Source organism: Monodelphis domestica, chromosome 5 (assembly GCF_027887165.1).
Source record: "Monodelphis domestica isolate mMonDom1 chromosome 5, mMonDom1.pri, whole genome shotgun sequence".
NCBI classification, from domain to species: Eukaryota; Metazoa; Chordata; class Mammalia; order Didelphimorphia; family Didelphidae; genus Monodelphis; species Monodelphis domestica.
The window spans coordinates 75778363-75785653 of record NC_077231.1 but is presented as its reverse complement, the minus strand read 5'-3'; the positions used below and the strand labels follow the sequence as shown (position 1 = coordinate 75785653).

The 7291-nt window shown below is 39.1% G+C and overlaps 1 long non-coding RNA gene across 1 annotated transcript; it reads left to right on the top strand.

Annotated features, from left to right (window-relative positions):
• The first annotated feature begins 1543 nt into the window (after positions 1–1543).
• LOC103094276 (uncharacterized) lies at positions 1544–4062 on the top strand. The gene is made up of 2 exons (XR_472473.3): positions 1544–2024; positions 3878–4062. It is a non-coding gene; the product is annotated as an uncharacterized LOC103094276 (long non-coding RNA).
• The last annotated feature ends 3229 nt before the right edge of the window (positions 4063–7291 follow it).

Here is a 7291-nt window from a genome sequence, read left to right as displayed (position 1 = left end):
GCCCCCAGCCCAGTGTCTCATTACCCAAGAGGGACAAGTGCACAATAAAGGAGAATTTAGCTCTTTATTTTTAGTCTCTGGCTCTGGCTCTTATTTCCACATTCAGGAAACCTCTAAGGCTAGGGATATTTGCTAAGATTTTCCCTGCCCCCAACCCCATTTTGGGAACAACAAAAACACTCACCCCCCATCAAAAAAATGCAGACCTACCCTAGGCATGGGGCCCCATGTTGCTGTCTCAATGCCTGGCTTCCTCTGCCTTTTCTTCTTGGTGGGTGGTGAGTTTGGGGTGGATATGTGTGTCAGAGGAGTGTGGAGGGGAGGTGGGGAGAAGAGAAGGAAGGATAATAGGCAAGGATGGAATAAATAATCAGGCAAAGTGACAAAGGGAGCATCTAGAGAGAAGAAAGGACATAAATCATATGTCATATATCATATATGTATGTGTGTAGATAGAGGTTCTTCATGTATATAGGTCTCAACAGTTTTTAGTTATATCAGACTCTTTATGACCCCTTATGGAGATTTTTAGGGAGACAAAGATAACCAATGGGTTTACCATTTCCTTCTCCAGCTCATTTTACAAATGAAGAAACTGATGCCAACTTAAGTGACTCACCCAAGGTCACACAGTCAGTAAGTGTCTGAGGTAGGATTTTCACTCAGAAAGATGAGTCTTCCTGACTCCAAACCCAGTACTTTTTCTACTGAGCCATCTAGTTGCCCCAAAGAGGAGAAGTAGCTGTAATATTGATAACTGTAGAGGTCACCTGGTGGTGCTTAGCACAGTGCCTGGATTAAGAAATGTTTGAAGACTTGAGTTGATTGAACCAGACAGGACTCATTGGCTTGGTAAAGGACAGAGAAGGAGAAGGAGGATGAGGAAGAGGAAGATTTTTTCCTCTTTAACATCTCTCTCCAGAAGCCCCAGCTTTTCTCACAATATTGCCCCATAACCAGTCCTGTATGAGAAGACTTTTTCTACAGGATTTTTCTCCATCTTCCTGGGCTTGAGTCCAGGGAATAGCAGCCACAGAGGAGAATTCCATTGCATTCAAGTCAAAAAGCATTAATTAAGCCTTATTATGTACCAGGCACTATACTATTCCCTAGGTTTACAAAGGTCAAAATATCAAGTCATTTCAGTGTGAGGAGAAACACTAAGAACTGGATAGAGAAGGAGGAGAAAATGCCTCTTGTAGGGATGAGAAGTGGATGACACTTGATTTGAGACAGAGAGATTTCAAGAGGAAAGAGGGAATTCCCGGGATAAGGTATAGCCTGTATAAAATCTCTGAGTTGGGAGATGGATTAGGGCAGCTATATGGTGCCATGATACCCAAAGCACCAGCCCTGCAGTCAGGAAGACTTATCTTCCTGAATTCAAAACTGTCCTCAGATACTTAATAGATCTGTGAGCAAGCCACGTTCCCCTGTTTGCTTTAGTTTCCTAAGAGCTGGAGAAGGAAATGGCAGACTAAGCCAGAATCCCAAATGAGGTCACAAAGAGTCAGACACAACTAAAATGAATGAATGACAACAACAAAAAGAAATGGGATGTCATAGAGGAGGCATAGCAAATAGATCTGTTTGGTGGAACTATAGAGTGTGATCTGTAATGGTGTGAAGCCAACTTGGAACCATATGTTGGAATTGATGGTGAAGGTTTTCAGTGCAGAAAAGTTTGTATTTTATCTTAGAGGAAGTAGCATCTGGAATAAGGGAGTGACATGGCCACACCTTTGTTTTTAGAATATCAACTTGGAAGCTATAAGAAGAATGGAAAGAGAGCCTCTTGAGGCAAGGAGACCCAATTAAGAGACTGTTTCAATAATCCAGGCATCAGGGGATGAGGGCCTGAATTATAGTGGTGGGGTCAGGGGGAGGGAAGGAAACAAGTATGAGAAATTTTGTAAAGATAGAACCAGCAAGACAACTGATCAAATATGAGCAGAGAGAAGACAATGGCAAGATGACTAAAAGGATGATCGTACTCTCAATAGACAGAAGAAAATTAGAAAGAGGTATTAGTTTAGGGGGAAAGACAATGGATTCAGTTTGGGGTAGGATGAAATTGAGATGCCATAAAGATATTCAGGTGGAGATGGATAGCAGGCAGTTGCAGATAGAGGACTGAAATTCTGAAGACAAATAAGGGTTAGATATGTAGAATGGGGAATCATTCTCTGCTTATCTCTATTAATTGTTTTAATGATGAGATCACCAAGAGGTACAGTGTATAGAGTGAAGAGAAAAAGACCCACATAAATGCACTGGGGATATATCATGGGATAGGACACAGCTAATATGCCCTGAATTCTTGGTTTCCTTCAAAGCTCAGTTTAAATGTCACAGGAAGTCTTTCTGGATCCTTTTCCAACTGCTATGGTTCTCCCCTCTGAAGTTATCTGCCATCTTATGTATATCTCATATTTTCTGATATATGGTGGCTATGTTTTATCTCTTTAGAATGTAAACTCCTTCACACCTTACACCAAGATAAATTCGGAATGGATAGATGAATGACCTGAATATTAAGAAGGAAACTATAAGTAAATTAAGTGAACACAGAATAGTCTACATGTCAGATGTTTAGGAAACAAAAGATTTTAAGACTAAGCAAGAGTTAGAAAAAATTACAAAATGTAAAATGAATAATTTTGATTACATTAAATTAAAAAGTTTTTGTACAAACAAAAGCAATGCATCCAAAATAAGAAGGGAAGCAACAAATTGGGGGAAAAAATCTCCATAACAAAAACCTCTGACAAAGGTCTAATTACTCAAATTTATAGAGCTAAATCAATTCTATAAAAAAATCAAGCCATTCCCCAATTGATAAATGGGCAAGGGACATGAATAGGCAATTTTCAGATAAAGAAATCAAAACTATTAAAACGCACATGAAAAAGTGTTCTAAATCTTTTATAATCAGAGAGATGCAAATCAAAACAACTCTGAGGTGCCACCTCACACCCAGCAGATTGTCTAACATGACAGCAATGGAAAGTAATGAATGTTGGAGGGGATGTGGCAAAATTGAGGCATTAATGCATTACTGGTGGAGTTGTGAATTGATCCAACCATTCTGGAGGGCAATTTGGAACTATGCACAAAGGGCGATAAAAGACTGTCTGCCCTTTGATCCAGCCATAAAACTGCTGGGTTTTGTACCCCAAAGAGATAATAAGGAAAAAGACATGTACAAAAATATTTATAGTTGCGCTCTTTGTGGTGGCAAAAAATTGGAAAACGAGGGGATGCCCTTCAATTGGGGAATGGCTAAACAAATTGTGGTATATGTTGGTGATGGAATACAATTGTGCTCAAAGGAATAAGGAAGTGGAGCAATTCCATGTGAACTGGAATGACCTCCAGGAATTGATGCAGAGTGAAAGGATCAGAACCAGAAGAACATTATATACAGCAATGGATACACTGTGGTATGATCAAATGCAATGGACTTCTCTAGTAGTAGCAGTGCAATGATCCAGAACAATTTGGAGGGTTTTATAAGAAAGAACTCTATCCACATCCAAAAGAAGAACTGTGGGAGCAGAAACACAGAAAAAAAGCAACTGTTTGATTACATGGTTTGATGGGGATATGATTGGGGATGTAGACTCTAAACAATGACCCTAGTGTAAGCATCAACAACATGGAAATAGGTTTTGATCAAGGACACATGTAAAACCCAGTGGAATTGTGTGTTTGCTACGGGAAGGGGTGGGGAGGGGGGAGGGAAAGAACATAACTTTTATAACCAAGGAAAAATATTCTAAATTGACTAATTAATTAAAATTTTAAAAAATTAAAAAGAATGTAAACTCCTCGAGGGCAGGAACATTAAAAACATTTTTCTTCTTTGTATCCCTAGCACTGACCACAGTTCCTGGTTCAATAATAAATGATTGTTTGATTGGTTTTGTAAAAGAGAAGTAGAAAGTTCAGTCAAGCCAATAGAAAGATAACAGCAATGTCATAAAAACTCAATGAGAAGATTGTCCAGGAAGAAATAGTCATAAAAATCATAGAAATGGAGATCATTCCATACCATGAGAATTGATTAAGCCTTTGCTGTTGTTTGGGGATTTTTTGCTCATTTTTCAGTCATTCCATTTGGGGTTTTCCTGGCAAAGATATTAGAGTAATTTGCCATTTCTTTTTCCAGTTCATTTTGCAGTTAAGAAAACTGAGGTCAGTTGATTGAGAGCCAGTCCTAGAGACGGGAGGTTCTAGGTTCAAATCTGGCCTCAGACACTTCCCAGCTGTGTGACCCTGGGCAAGTCACTTGACCCCCATTGCCTAACTACCACTCTTCTGCCTTGGAGCCAATACACAGTATTGACTCCAAGATGGAAGGTATGGGTTTAAAAAAAAAAAAACTGAGGCAAAGAGAGCGAAGTAAATTATACTGGGTCATATAGCTAGTAAATGTCTGAGGCCAAGTTTAATCTTAGGAAGATGAGTTTTCCTAACCTTAGACCTGGCACTCTATCTACTGGTCCACCTATTACACATCAGACATTGTGCTAGGCCTAGGTAAACCAAGACAAATTCCACCCTCAGGAGATTGGGAAATCTGAGTTTGAATCCTGACTTTTATATTTGCTGTGTGACCCTGGGCAAATCGCTTAAGTTTTCTGAGTCTCTTTCCTCATTTTCAAAATGACTTGGCTACCTTTCTTGACCTCCAAGGTCCCTTCTAACACCCCTCCTTTTACAGCTGAAGAAACAGAGGTATGGAGAATTTCAGTGATTTGTTCAAGGTTACAGAGCTAGTAAGTCAGAGAGTTGGAATTTAAGCCCAGATCCTTTGATTCCAGAGGCAGGAATAAGAAAAATCGAATGGAATAATCATCAGAACATTGAAGAAATCAGCTTTATCTCAATATAAGAGCTGGAGAGGTGAGAAAGGAGGAAGATAGTATTCAAATAGGCTGCTTTGGGAAAGCCATTTCCTTGGGAAGATCAGATAGAAATGGAAAAGATGAAAAGTGTGTCCAGTTGGATTTCTGGGGAATGGTGCTCTGTCATTAACATCTCCAGTTTATTAGATGCTAACCCAGATGAGAGGCTCCTAATTCACAACCTCCTTGGGCCAGCAGCTCTCACTGCCAGAGCCTGGTTTCCTTGTAGTTTCATATCCCAGCTCCCCTCAGTACCTTAGTTTATTAAATGGCCTCTCCAGCTTTTGACACATTACTGCTCTGTGGTTACTCATTAACACCGAATGGCACTCCGATGAAAATGATGCTTTAGAATAATTAAAAAATGATGAGTGTACCAGGATGAACATCCCTCGAATCAAGCAACACTCCAGAGAGCACAGAAGGAGACAATGCCATATTTTAACATGAAGATGTTTAAAAATAATAGCTAAAGAAGCCAGGATCTAACTAACCTCCATTAAGTTCACCTAGAAGAAAAATAGAATTCTTTCACGCTGTCTTCACACACCGACACAATTTCTGAGAAACGGACATAACTTTTTGAGCTTTGTTGATCAGCTGTTGAAAGACATCCTGTCCCCGCCTAACCACTAATCTGAGATCTCATAGCAACATGCAGAGCCTGACAACCCAAAATAGTCATGCCCACAGCAATATTTTTGCTTCTTATCACCCCAGTGAAAGCATGCTCAGGAAAGGGGACTGTCACCTAACAGCTGCTCCTCCTCAGAGCAATGAGAGAAGACATGACTGATTTTGAGCATGGCAGGAGGGGTAACATCACCCTCAACTCTTAGGTCATCATCTATTTCTGTAGTTAGTGAGAATGCTTATGATTTCATTTCCAAAGGATATATCTTCATGGATCCTTATTTCCAATTAAATCAATATGGCGGAATGGAAAGAATGGTAATCTTGGAGATAGGACAGTGGTTTGGGATGTTGACTATGACCCTGGGTGTATCACAACATTCTTCCACTCCAACCCCACCATTTTACTTTGTATCTCTAGCCCTTAGAATAATGCCTGGCACAGAGGATAATAGTTATAGAGCTGGATGGTATTCCAGAGGCCTTCTAATATAACTTCTTTGGACAAATGAGTTAGATGGCATCCATAGTCTTTTCCATATCTATGAATTTATGATCATCTCATTTTACAAACAAGGACACTGAAGCCCAGGGAAAATACAGGAACTTACCTAAGATAGTGCTAGTTAGGATTTGAACCCAAGACTGTATATTCTAGATGTATTTCTCTTTCTACTGTACCACCCCACTGTCTATTTTAAGGGGTTATTATTAAAGGGCACAGAACATGTGAGCTATTATTCTATGGCCTCCAGGATTTTTTCTTGTCATTATTTGAGTTTCTTAATTTTCCCTTGGCAGATACACTTTGGAGATAAGATGCTGAAGGGGAAACATCACAGTGACATTGAAGAAAAACAGGCATTATTTTTTTATTCTGCAATAAAATCTTAGAGTTGAAAAGGGTATTACAGATAATGTAATCTGACCTCCTCATTGTCATTTAGTCTAAGTTAGTGGCTTTGCTTAAGCAAATGAATTTTTTCCTATCCAAAGCCAAAGAATTTTTGCTTTAATAATATGATTTCTATACTTGGTGGTTATGTCACCATCTATCTCCTAACAGCCAAAGAATAGATGGTGAAGTTCTCCATCTGGCTTTGCCTGGTAGCAGGATGTTGGATTTGATTTGAATTTCTTCCCAAGAGCAGTCCCTTTGAGCATTAGCATAGGCAAAATTTCCATTTGAGTAAGAATGGATATTCCATCTCCAGCCTCCTTGCATTTGTATAGAACTGAAATACTCTACCTCCTTATCTCCAACTCTTGGAATCCCTAGCTCTCTTCAAGGTTCATCTCAAGTACTGCCCCTTACAAGACATCTTTCCTGATTCTCAGATTTGTTAATAATCTTTTGTTATATACTTAGATTTAATTCATACATTTATGTTATATATATATTTATATATGTTACATTCCCTACTCCTGACCCCTCAAATGGAATATAAGCTGATTATGCTGGATAATAATAGCATTTATTTAGTGCTTTACAGTTTTCAAAATGTTTTACAAATATCTAATGTTATCTTCACAATAACCTTAAGAGGTGGGCATTATTTTTACCCTCATTTTACAGATGAGGCAGACAGAGGTTAAGTGACTTTCTTGGTATCATCCAGGAGGTAAGTATTTAAGGCTAAATTTAAACAGTTACCCCTGCACCACTTGGCTGGACCAGAAATCAGGAAGACCTGAGTTTGAATTCTTCCCTTGACACTTAGTAGATGTGTGGCCCTATGTAAAACCTT